Source organism: Salvia splendens, chromosome 8, assembly GCF_004379255.2.
Source record: "Salvia splendens isolate huo1 chromosome 8, SspV2, whole genome shotgun sequence".
Classification (NCBI taxonomy): domain Eukaryota; kingdom Viridiplantae; phylum Streptophyta; class Magnoliopsida; order Lamiales; family Lamiaceae; genus Salvia; species Salvia splendens.
In genome coordinates, this window is record NC_056039.1 from 20,466,987 (window position 1) to 20,481,705 (window position 14,719).

General features: G+C 34.3%; 2 long non-coding RNA genes across 4 annotated transcripts; both read right to left on the reverse strand.

The window, feature by feature from the left end:
- Positions 1–2,593: 2,593 nt before the first annotated feature.
- Positions 2,594–3,970, reverse strand: LOC121744375. 2 transcript variants are annotated; one of them, XR_006038590.1, is made up of 4 exons: positions 3,851–3,970; positions 3,656–3,752; positions 3,483–3,540; positions 2,594–2,923 (listed from the first exon to the last, which is right to left on the reverse strand). It is a non-coding gene; the product is annotated as an uncharacterized LOC121744375 (long non-coding RNA). The 2 variants fall into 2 exon arrangements; XR_006038589.1 differs by lacking the exon at positions 2,594–2,923 and having other exon boundaries at positions 3,447–3,540.
- An 8,754-nt stretch (positions 3,971–12,724) lies between these two features.
- On the reverse strand, positions 12,725–14,102 carry LOC121744373. 2 transcript variants are annotated; one of them, XR_006038587.1, is made up of 4 exons: positions 13,983–14,102; positions 13,787–13,883; positions 13,614–13,671; positions 12,725–13,054 (listed from the first exon to the last, which is right to left on the reverse strand). It is a non-coding gene; the product is annotated as an uncharacterized LOC121744373 (long non-coding RNA). The 2 variants fall into 2 exon arrangements; XR_006038586.1 differs by lacking the exon at positions 12,725–13,054 and having other exon boundaries at positions 13,578–13,671.
- Positions 14,103–14,719: the final 617 nt, after the last annotated feature.

Below are 14,719 nucleotides of genomic sequence, written 5' to 3' on the forward strand. Positions count from 1 at the left end.
CACACCGCACATATACTAAACACACTATACACAAAATCACAAACTATAAAAAAATACACATTGCACACATTATACACTATTAAACAAACATTTCACATTTTATACACTTCAAACTATACACAATATACAAAAACATTCACTATAAAAAGTAAACACAAAATACACACACGTTGCACACTATACGCCCTCTGCACATACTAAACACAAAATATACACGTTACACAAACACTATACACAAAGTATACACACTTTCACACACATACACAAAACACATGCTTTGCAAAAACATACAAACACATACTACATACAACCCACACTTCACACATACACACACTATATTCAAAATACAAACATTGTGCTACACATGCACTATACAAAAATACACACAGGACACAAAATATCTACACTAATACACAAAATATAAGCGCCGCGACAAAATGCACATAGTACATATGCTATAAACAAAATATATACATTATAAACAAAATACACACATTCTACACACAACGCCCACAATATACACAAAATATAAACATATAATCAAAACACACAATCTACACACACAATACTCAAAATGAAAACATCACAATATACTGCGCACAATAAATACATTACTCATAATACATACATTTTGTGTATTGCACGTGCATTGCAAACACACATACACACCAATACTTACATTGTGCAAACACACATACACACCAATACTTACGTTGCAGACAATACAGACACCGCTGCACACTACACACAATACACATATCATACACAATACACACATACACAAAATGCACACTATACACATATACACAACAAAATACAAACAATATATAAAAAAACCCATGCATTGTACACAATACACACACAATACAACACTACGCTACACACACTACACAATACACACCCATTAGCACTTATTCGCACTTCACGAATTACACACAAAATATACACTTCACACACACTACACACACAACAAATTACACGCCAAATACATACACTACACATTGCACACATGATAAACAGAATATATGCACTACAAATGAATAAACACACAATACACATAACACATGTCACACACACTATACACAAAATACAATCATTACACACGCACGCTACACACAAGCACTTCGCTAAACACACACTATACAAAACAAAAATACACATTGCACACAATATACGCATAATAAACACACTAAACCCTAAACCCATACTACACACACTACACACAATTAACAAAGTATACACAAAATTAACATTACGCACACTCTACACGCAATATACACACTGCACATACTCATACATCACAGTACGCTCACTACACATACACACAGAGTATTCACAGTGCAGATATACATACACAAAGTACATTGCACATGTACATACACAAAATACATACAATACAAACCCACACTTCACGCAATACACACTTTACACACCATATACGCATAATAAACACACTAAACCCTAAACCCATACTACACACACTACACAAAATTAACATTACGCACACTCTACACGCAATATACACACTGCACATACTCATACATCACAGTACGCTCACTACACATACATACAAAGTTCACCATACACAAAATACATTGCACATATACATACACAAAATACATGCTATACAAACCCACACTTCATGCAATACACACTTTACACACCACATACAAAATACACAACACACTGCGCGCACGCACATACATAAAATACATACACTACAAACACACTTACACACTGCACGCAAAATCACAAAGTACACAAAGTTCATACACTAAACGCAAAACACACAAAATGCGCACACAACACTACACTCACACTATACACAAAATACACGGTGCACATAGTACACACAAACACCTACACCCCAAAATGAATCTAAACATTTCCCTTTATGTGATGGATACTAAATGTGAGGCCAGATAGAACACTCCTTTGTCTACATAGAAAATTAGGTGGTGGAGGTTAGCTACTTCTTTTCTCATCTTGTCTCCTAAAAAGTTAGCTCCTCCATAACTCGTACAAAACAAATACAAAAACAAAACAAAATAAACTATATAAATCAGCTAATGAATAAAAATAAAGACATGTGGGATATTCAGAAGTACCAACTTAAATACATATTCAGAACTACCAAAATAAACATAAGTAAATAAATACTTAAAAGTGCATATTCAGAAGTACCAACTTAAATACAAACTAATATGTGGGATAGCAAGTTATCGATGTTCATCACATAGAAAATAACAAGAAAATATCAAGAGACCATAGAAAATATAAGAAATGTACTTGGTCTTGTTCACTACATAGAAATATAAGAAATGTACTTGGTCTTGTTCACTACATAGAAAATATAAGAAATGTACTTGGTCATTTTCAATATTATTAAAATCATAATGAGTTAGGTGTTTTAAATTAGGGAATCTTGTTCTCCAACCCTAGAGAGAAACTAAGTATACACTAGTAACCCATAAAATAGTGTTTCTTGTGACAATCAATAGAGAAAAAACCATTGAAACACACACAAAAAAACCATTGAAACACACACAAATATGACAAATTACAACCACAAAAAGAAGAATGCACGCAAACACCCACACCTCAAAGCTATTATAAACATTACCCTAAATGTGAAGAACAAGAAAATGTAAAGGGAGATAGTATACTTAATTTTTTGCGTAGAAAGCAAATAAGGGGTGGTGCTAGGATCACACTCCTATACCGGAACCGAGAACCGGCGCAACTCCGGGGTAAGTCCCTACAAAAGTGTGTGCTCAAAGTGTACTAGCATAAAAATCCTAAGAGTATTGGATACAAAAATAAAACCTCACTGTTGAAAAGGGGACATCTCAAGAAATTGATCAACACTGAAGTAGAGCTCACAACACGTGATCGAGTTCTGCTATGCAGCCTTACACTCAACCTGGAATGAACGACAACAGAAATTAGACGAGCAGTACAAGCAAACTCAAGTTTGCAATCCAAAGTAAATATGGTCCCTGGATAGATAATCTAAATGTCGTAGACAAACAAGAATGCATGATTAATATTTAAATTTTTGAGTGTATCACAAGATTTCCAGAGCGGTTATCAATCGAGGAAGATGTGTGCATCAGTGGATGGATTCTATTCATTGGTGTCAACTCAGTGTGTGATTCTTGCAAAGCCGTATGGTATTTCTAATTAAAACCAATTAGTTTGGTTGATGCTAACAAGTCTTTATTCGCCTCTCTTGTTTTATTTTAATATCACTAGCCACCAGCTGAAATGACTGCTCTATAAGATCACTTGCTATGGCCCAGCCCTTAAGTGACTTTCCGAGTTGGCTAAATATTGAACCACGTAAAGGTTCCTTGATGTGATGTAAAGGCATTTTCAATCAGCACGCAAAATATATAAAGTAGTGTTTTGACATTTCACAAGTAGAGATGCTAGCACTCATTTAGTCAGAAGTAGAGATGCAAATTGCCTGGATAATCCACCTCCTGATGAAGCCGAGGGGCGAACTGGAAATGCATTTGAGCTCTGGGTTGATCGATTCTGCCGTTAAAAAAGAGCAATATGCAGCAAAGAAAATGACAAAATGAAATGAGAAACCAATAAAGATTACAAAGATGAACTAGATAATATATATTAGAATTTGTCAAAGAATCACCTCATAAACTCGTTGTGAATGTGACACATGCCCTGGCTCTGGATAAAGGGCTCCCGTTTGAAAGTAATCGATCTATTTCCCCATTAAATGGTTTGGACTGCATGTAAACAAGGTTAAAATGTAAAAAGGAAAAAAATACAAACAATATTAATTCCAAACCCATACATAATGGACTAAATTAAAACAAGACTTTACCAAATATTTTCTCAGCTATTTGCTGGTATTATTGCTTTAATAAGTAAATCTCATTCGATACTGAAATAATGCTCTCAACAAAGGACCGAGTTCTGCTTGCAGCGCAGCCTTGCACTCAACCTGCAATGAACAGCACCAGAAGTTAGATGAGCAGTACGAGCAAACTCAAGTTTGCAATCAAAAGCAAATTTGGTCCCTCGATAGCTGATCTAACTGTCATAGACAAATACAAATGATGGAATAATATTTAAAATTTTATGTGTATCACAACATTTCCAGAGCGGCTATCAATCGAGGAAGATGTGTGTTAACGGATGGATTCCATTCATCGGTGTCATCGCAGCCTGTGATTCCTGCAAAGCCGTATGGTATTTCTAATTAAAACCAATTAGTTTGGTTGATGCTAACAAGTCTTTTATTCGCATCTCATTTATTTTAATAAAATTATGGAAATAAAGACACAATGTATGAAAGGATATTACCATTAGTCACCAACTAAAATGACTGCTCTAGAAGATCATTTGCTATGGCCAAGCCCTGAAGTGACCTTCTGAGTTGGCTTGATACTGGACCACGTAAAGGTTCCTAAATGTGATGTACATGCCTTTTTCAATCAGCATACAAGGTATATAAAGTGGTGTTCAGCCAATTCACAAGATCATTAACATTTATTAGACAAGAGAGTAATAAAGCAAAGGTTATCTATACCTAATAAGTTACATTAGCAAGACTTCCTGCCAACCTTGCTACCATCAAATCTGCTGCATTTTGCATAAGTTTCTCATCAGGCTCCATGGCATGGCATAGTCCTGCCATTTAAAAACACATAACTTCTTTAGTATTCGCATTGTTATATACACTATTGAAAAAAGGGTCCTTCAGAATCAACACATCGGAGATAGAGTAATCAAATTATTTACAACCACATAATCAAGCATGCACATAAACACCCTCACCCCAAATCTTAACTTAACATTGCCCTTTTATGTGAAGGAAATAAAATGTGAGGGGAAATAAAATACTCCCTTGTTTGCGTGGGAAGTTAGGTGATGGGGGTTAGGCATTTCTTCTCTTAACTTGCCTCCTTTAGAAGTTAGCTCCTCCTTAACTGTCACACCTCAACCCCTCTGACGTATACTCTTATAATAAATAAACCACTTATCATAAAAGCAATCAATACACGTGTCTAATTCATAGAACACCCATATAATATAAGTTCAAACCAACACTTATCCGATACATATTTCAAAATATCCTGTAAAGTAGTGGAACCCTCTCACCACTCTATATACTATACATTTATCTACATGCGAAATGATGAGGAAGAGAAGGTTGCCAATATGCGTCAGCCGCCGAACCTGATAACACGTGGAGTGACTATGACCCATGTCAGTCAAAACTTTACTGTTATCTTATTCCTGAAAAATTTAGTGGTTTATATGAGCCACAACTCAGTGTGTATAAATTTCTACCTTTAGTCTCACATGATACAAATATCAAGCATATTCTTTTATCAATACATATAATAAGAAACAAAATATACATAACATAATTTAAAAACAAACCATTCCATATTCATATGCATATGCCACTCTATTCAATTTATTATTCTATAACAGTCAAGCCTGGTATCTGCCCGGGATTCCTCTATGATTGACCCGTAGGTCCCATTATGATTTGACCCGAAGGTCCCATTGTGTTTGACCCGAAGGTCCCTCTATAATTGGACTCATAGGTCCCTCTGTATTTGACCCGAAGGTCCCTCTGTATTTGGACTCATAGGTCCCTCTAAAATTTCAGATCCAGTACAAGGCTGTCACAGATCCTCTTTAATCCAATGATTCACATAAACAGTATCATAAACATATCATTTGCACCAATAACATATCCATATCATATTCCATAAAATTATTCAATATATCTAAACAAACACGTCCATTTCAGCAATCAAATATTCATATCGTATTCGACCATCAAAATCAAACAATTCATAATCATATCAATTTCACACCATATAATCCAATAATTCACTCCAATTCAACATATAACAATCAACCACATAACACATGTAAAACTAAAAGTGTGATTTATACACACCTGATTATTATATGAAAACTTACTGAACCCTGAATCCAAGTTATGATTTATAACCCTCGATCTTCTTTTCTTTTTTTCCGCTGACCTCTTCTAACCTTTTCTAATATCTTCTTTTTCTAAAAAATTTTGTGTATAAAGATTTATAATTGTATATAAATGTTTACGTTGCACTAGCCGACTTAAACAAACAAATTGAAATGTTATTACTCCAAGTGGCAGTCCTAAGTACTCCAGGTGCTACGTGTCACCTACAACATATGATAAGTTTAACAAAATCATTTAATAGTCAAAATACAAATATATAAATAGAGTTAGTAATTAGGAGATTAGTCATACTCAATTTGCTCCTATATAAGAACGTGTATATATATATATATTAATGCACAAAATACTCCATAATACCATGCACTCATCCACGTTAGTACATATGCATACAAATTTAAATAATTATGGCATATATACACTAATTTAATTATACAGTATATACACATCCCTTTTAACAATTCCCGTAAATCAAAACTATCCATATATTCGACTATATCGAGTCGATCATAAAAATAAATATATTATCTATGACAGACTTAATATCTCTGTAATAAAAATGACAATTCAATATGCAATGACAATATAATATGATAATATGCAAAATAATGTATGTTTCGGGTTAGGGATGTCACAATTCTTCTCCTCTTTAAGAATTTTGTCCGCAAAATTCATTTCTTTCTAACATCTGTATAATTCTCTCTGACTTACCATCTTTCTGTTGGTGAAGAATATTACTAAAATATATCATGTCTCCATAGATAGTAATTTGCGGACCTCTGCTAAACATAAAAGATAGAATACCATATAATCGTGCTGCATCTTTTGCGTACTTTTCAGCTGAGTGATATAACGAAGAACGCCATCTTATAGGTTAGAAATGTGCTATCGGTGACCCTGTACCAAAATTTATGGTAATGTGTTCTCATTTTGAAACTAGAATAGTTAAAGGCTTCAACAAACCTGTAGATATATGATGGTCTGCTTTAACATGTTGACACGTCAAACACCTCGAAACAAACTCTACTACTTTCTTCTTCTTCTTCGACCATCGATAATACTTAAATAATGATGTTATTTGTAAATGTGTAATCACTCTGCTTGACTTGTAACTCAAAGCATCTGTAACAACATTCGCCTTCTTAACATGGTATTTCGATGGTGCAATCATAATATTTAAGAAACTCCATCTGAGATCTTTTTCTCATATTCAACTCCTTCTAACTCATCACATAATTCAATCTCTCATGATCAACCAGAATTCGACGTAGTCCTCCATACAAATAATGATGCCAAATCTTTGAAGGAAAACCACACTGTTAAATCCAGATTATAAATAGAATAAGAAGCTTCATGTACTCGTGATTGTCCTTGACGCATAAGCAATAAACTTTCCATTTTTAATACAAGAAAATCAAATCCATGTTGCAGTGCATTACTGTAAATAACATAATATCATTTACCTGTGGAAATAACCAATATAGATGACATAGTCAATCAATGGTTCAACTCATCAAAATTGTTTTGACATGCTTCACTCCATATAAGATGACAACTCTTTCGTAATAACTTCTTCATCAATTCAACCATAATCGAGAATCATTTTCAGTTGACAAATACTTCAATATTCTGTATATCCATTTCTATTCTTCAACCTGATACCATGTGTCCCAATAATACCATATGATCTAGCTAGACTTACACTTACCCAACCTTGCAATAAGATGTTTATCTCGCAAAACTTGTAATACTGACTGCAAGTGATTAACATGCTCATCTGTACTTCGTGAAATATAATAGTAAGTCAATAAAAAATCACTAAGTGATATAGGAATGGTTGAGAGACTTCGTTCACCAATGCCATAAATAATTGTAGGTGCAATAGTTAATTTGAAAGGCATAACCAGAACTCATAATAGTCGTACTGAGTTTAAAATGGTGTCTCTGCAAGATTCTCTTTAGCTATCTTCAACTGATGGTATTATGATCAAAAACCAGTACTCGAAAACAGTTGCATACCTTGAAATTGATCAAATAAGTCTTCTATTCTCGGTAATAGATATTTATTCTTCACATTCACTTGATTCGACTTCCAATATTGTATATAATGTCGCAGTGTGTCGTCTTTCTTCTTCAAAAATAACATTGGTGCTCTCCAAAGTAAAATATTGAGTCATACACATCTCTTGTCTGACAACTCTTGTAACTATTATTTAACTCTTGAAACTCTAATCAAGACATTTGATAATGATGAATAGAAATAAATGTAGTACCTGGTAGTAATTCAATAGTGAAGTTTGTCTTTTGATCAGGTGATAATCCAGAGAGATTTCCACTTCGACCGAATTGAAAAGTCGATGTAGCTAATATAAGAGAAGTTGCAATTGGTCGATACCATTAACTATCACTCGATCTCGTCTCGATGATTATTTACCATTTCTTTAACATGACAAGTTGACTTAGTTCGATGAAGTGACAACCAATTTATACCCATGATAATATCAAATTTGTGTGTGAACAAGGGAATCAATATCCGCTAGCAGCTCAACTGAGTTAACTCGCACCGCGCAGTCTAGATAAACCATGTATACTGAAACAATGTCAGGTCATATTCAACAACAAACATAGTTCATGTTTAAAGACAGAATCTCTCTTTACTCCATATCACAATACACTTCTTGCATATATTTATCATTAAATTCTCTAGGAAAATCGTCCGAACTGAGTACCGGAGGTTGTATCATAGATTGTGGGACTGTTTCTCACCAATAGTAAGTATTGCTTCAAAGAAGAGATACTGTGTAATGCTACTCTGATATACTACTCATCTGATTGAACACATGTTTTAACCTTTTCAACTGTATCTCGACCGCGGATGCGTATGTGCAAAATACATACAATTCACCCATGTGTATAGGCAAAATGCAAGCACTACAAACACCACACACTATACACACACTCCGTACATAGAGTACACACACTACACATTATACATAATACACTACACACAAAATGCATATAATGGAAAAAACACACATTACACACTCATACACAAAATATACATTGCACACACGGATACACAAAGAACACAGACTACTACATACTCTACTTACGTTGCACAGAATACACAAAAAATACATACACTATGCTACACAATCAATACACAATAAACACAAATAATACACAAAACACAGTAGTTGCACACACATTGCTATAAAAAAATACACTGTACGCACTCTTCACACAAAAAACCATTCAAATATATATACACACATAATACAAACAATCACATAAATATACATACACTTACACATACATTGCACACACACTACACATACTACATACACGCACAATTTATTCAAAATACAAACACCGTGTGAAATACACCACGCACATTGCACACACTATATATACACTCCATGCAATACATACTTTACAATACATATACTCATTTTAAACACAAGATACACACTATATATAAAATACACACTGCACATACGCATACACAAAAGACACATAAACATAGCACGCACACTACACGCTGCTGCACACATTGTTACTATACACTACAAACTTCACAAAAGCTGCACTCACACTACAAATTTATATTTTAGTCATGTGTTTAGGAGATCGAAAGCAGAATATACAAAAAATATACAAACGTATGGAAAAATACATACAATACAAACTGCACACAATATACAAGCACATACACCGTAAAAATAAAACATAATATGCACAAAATAATCAAATGTAGGGAAAATACATGCACAACAACACATACATTATGCACATGCTACGCAAATTACATGCATTACACAAACACTATAAACAAAATGTATACGCGCACAAATATACACAAAATGCACATGCGCACACTACACCCAACAAACACTTCACACATACCCACACCTTACTCTAAATACAAACATTGCGCTCATGCACACATACACAAAAATATATGCACAGCAAAAACACACATACAAAGACTACATACTACACACAACACACACTTCACACATACATACACCACTCTAAATACAAAAATTATGTTACCCATACACAATACACAAAATACAAACACTGCGCTATACACACATTATACAAAAAAATACACACACCACACATATACTAAACACACACACACCGCACATATACTAAACACACTATACACAAAATCACAAACTATAAAAAAATACACATTGCACACATTATACACTATTAAACAAACATTTCACATTTTATACACTTCAAACTATACACAATATACAAAAACATTCACTATAAAAAGTAAACACAAAATACACACACGTTGCACACTATACGCCCTCTGCACATACTAAACACAAAATATACACGTTACACAAACACTATACACAAAGTATACACACTTTCACACACATACACAAAACACATGCTTTGCAAAAACATACAAACACATACTACATACAACCCACACTTCACACATACACACACTATATTCAAAATACAAACATTGTGCTACACATGCACTATACAAAAATACACACAGGACACAAAATATCTACACTAATACACAAAATATAAGCGCCGCGACAAAATGCACATAGTACATATGCTATAAACAAAATATATACATTATAAACAAAATACACACATTCTACACACAACGCCCACAATATACACAAAATATAAACATATAATCAAAACACACAATCTACACACACAATACTCAAAATGAAAACATCACAATATACTGCGCACAATAAATACATTACTCATAATACATACATTTTGTGTATTGCACGTGCATTGCAAACACACATACACACCAATACTTACATTGTGCAAACACACATACACACCAATACTTACGTTGCAGACAATACAGACACCGCTGCACACTACACACAATACACATATCATACACAATACACACATACACAAAATGCGCACTATACACATATACACAACAAAATACAAACAATATATAAAAAAACCCATGCATTGTACACAATACACACACAATACAACACTACGCTACACACACTACACAATACACACCCATTAGCACTTATTCGCACTTCACGAATTACACACAAAATATACACTTCACACACACTACACACACAACAAATTACACGCCAAATACATACACTACACATTGCACACATGATAAACAGAATATATGCACTACAAATGAATAAACACACAATACACATAACACATGTCACACACACTATACACAAAATACAATCATTACACACGCACGCTACACACAAGCACTTCGCTAAACACACACTATACAAAACAAAAATACACATTGCACACAATATACGCATAATAAACACACTAAACCCTAAACCCATACTACACACACTACACACAATTAACAAAGTATACACAAAATTAACATTACGCACACTCTACACGCAATATACACACTGCACATACTCATACATCACAGTACGCTCACTACACATACACACAGAGTATTCACAGTGCAGATATACATACACAAAGTACATTGCACATGTACATACACAAAATACATACAATACAAACCCACACTTCACGCAATACACACTTTACACACCATATACGCATAATAAACACACTAAACCCTAAACCCATACTACACACACTACACAAAATTAACATTACGCACACTCTACACGCAATATACACACTGCACATACTCATACATCACAGTACGCTCACTACACATACATACAAAGTTCACCATACACAAAATACATTGCACATATACATACACAAAATACATGCTATACAAACCCACACTTCATGCAATACACACTTTACACACCACATACAAAATACACAACACACTGCGCGCACGCACATACATAAAATACATACACTACAAACACACTTACACACTGCACGCAAAATCACAAAGTACACAAAGTTCATACACTAAACGCAAAACACACAAAATGCGCACACAACACTACACTCACACTATACACAAAATACACGGTGCACATAGTACACACAAACACCTACACCCCAAAATGAATCTAAACATTTCCCTTTATGTGATGGATACTAAATGTGAGGCCAGATAGAACACTCCTTTGTCTACATAGAAAATTAGGTGGTGGAGGTTAGCTACTTCTTTTCTCATCTTGTCTCCTAAAAAGTTAGCTCCTCCATAACTCGTACAAAACAAATACAAAAACAAAACAAAATAAACTATATAAATCAGCTAATGAATAAAAATAAAGACATGTGGGATATTCAGAAGTACCAACTTAAATACATATTCAGAACTACCAAAATAAACATAAGTAAATAAATACTTAAAAGTGCATATTCAGAAGTACCAACTTAAATACAAACTAATATGTGGGATAGCAAGTTATCGATGTTCATCACATAGAAAATAACAAGAAAATATCAAGAGACCATAGAAAATATAAGAAATGTACTTGGTCTTGTTCACTACATAGAAATATAAGAAATGTACTTGGTCTTGTTCACTACATAGAAAATATAAGAAATGTACTTGGTCATTTTCAATATTATTAAAATCATAATGAGTTAGGTGTTTTAAATTAGGGAATCTTGTTCTCCAACCCTAGAGAGAAACTAAGTATACACTAGTAACCCATAAAATAGTGTTTCTTGTGACAATCAATAGAGAAAAAACCATTGAAACACACACAAAAAAACCATTGAAACACACACAAATATGACAAATTACAACCACAAAAAGAAGAATGCACGCAAACACCCACACCTCAAAGCTATTATAAACATTACCCTAAATGTGAAGAACAAGAAAATGTAAAGGGAGATAGTATACTTAATTTTTTGCGTAGAAAGCAAATAAGGGGTGGTGCTAGGATCACACTCCTATACCGGAACCGAGAACCGGCGCAACTCCGGGGTAAGTCCCTACAAAAGTGTGTGCTCAAAGTGTACTAGCATAAAAATCCTAAGAGTATTGGATACAAAAATAAAACCTCACTGTTGAAAAGGGGACATCTCAAGAAATTGATCAACACTGAAGTAGAGCTCACAACACGTGATCGAGTTCTGCTATGCAGCCTTACACTCAACCTGGAATGAACGACAACAGAAATTAGACGAGCAGTACAAGCAAACTCAAGTTTGCAATCCAAAGTAAATATGGTCCCTGGATAGATAATCTAAATGTCGTAGACAAACAAGAATGCATGATTAATATTTAAATTTTTGAGTGTATCACAAGATTTCCAGAGCGGTTATCAATCGAGGAAGATGTGTGCATCAGTGGATGGATTCTATTCATTGGTGTCAACTCAGTGTGTGATTCTTGCAAAGCCGTATGGTATTTCTAATTAAAACCAATTAGTTTGGTTGATGCTAACAAGTCTTTATTCGCCTCTCTTGTTTTATTTTAATATCACTAGCCACCAGCTGAAATGACTGCTCTATAAGATCACTTGCTATGGCCCAGCCCTTAAGTGACTTTCCGAGTTGGCTAAATATTGAACCACGTAAAGGTTCCTTGATGTGATGTAAAGGCATTTTCAATCAGCACGCAAAATATATAAAGTAGTGTTTTGACATTTCACAAGTAGAGATGCTAGCACTCATTTAGTCAGAAGTAGAGATGCAAATTGCCTGGATAATCCACCTCCTGATGAAGCCGAGGGGCGAACTGGAAATGCATTTGAGCTCTGGGTTGATCGATTCTGCCGTTAAAAAAGAGCAATATGCAGCAAAGAAAATGACAAAATGAAATGAGAAACCAATAAAGATTACAAAGATGAACTAGATAATATATATTAGAATTTGTCAAAGAATCACCTCATAAACTCGTTGTGAATGTGACACATGCCCTGGCTCTGGATAAAGGGCTCCCGTTTGAAAGTAATCGATCTATTTCCCCATTAAATGGTTTGGACTGCATGTAAACAAGGTTAAAATGTAAAAAGGAAAAAAAATACAAACAATATTAATTCCAAACCCATACATAATGGACTAAATTAAAACAAGACTTTACCAAATATTTTCTCAGCTATTTGCTGGTATTATTGCTTTAATAAGTAAATCTCATTCGATACTGAAATAATGCTCTCAACAAAGGACCGAGTTCTGCTTGCAGCGCAGCCTTGCACTCAACCTGCAATGAACAGCACCAGAAGTTAGATGAGCAGTACGAGCAAACTCAAGTTTGCAATCAAAAGCAAATTTGGTCCCTCGATAGCTGATCTAACTGTCATAGACAAATACAAATGATGGAATAATATTTAAAATTTTATGTGTATCACAACATTTCCAGAGCGGCTATCAATCGAGGAAGATGTGTGTTAACGGATGGATTCCATTCATCGGTGTCATCGCAGCCTGTGATTCCTGCAAAGCCGTATGGTATTTCTAATTAAAACCAATTAGTTTGGTTGATGCTAACAAGTCTTTTATTCGCATCTCATTTATTTTAATAAAATTATGGAAATAAAGACACAATGTATGAAAGGATATTACCATTAGTCACCAACTAAAATGACTGCTCTAGAAGATCATTTGCTATGGCCAAGCCCTGAAGTGACCTTCTGAGTTGGCTTGATACTGGACCACGTAAAGGTTCCTAAATGTGATGTACATGCCTTTTTCAATCAGCATACAAGGTATATAAAGTGGTGTTCAGCCAATTCACAAGATCATTAACATTTATTAGACAAGAGAGTAATAAAGCAAAGGTTATCTATACCTAATAAGTTACATTAGCAAGACTTCCTG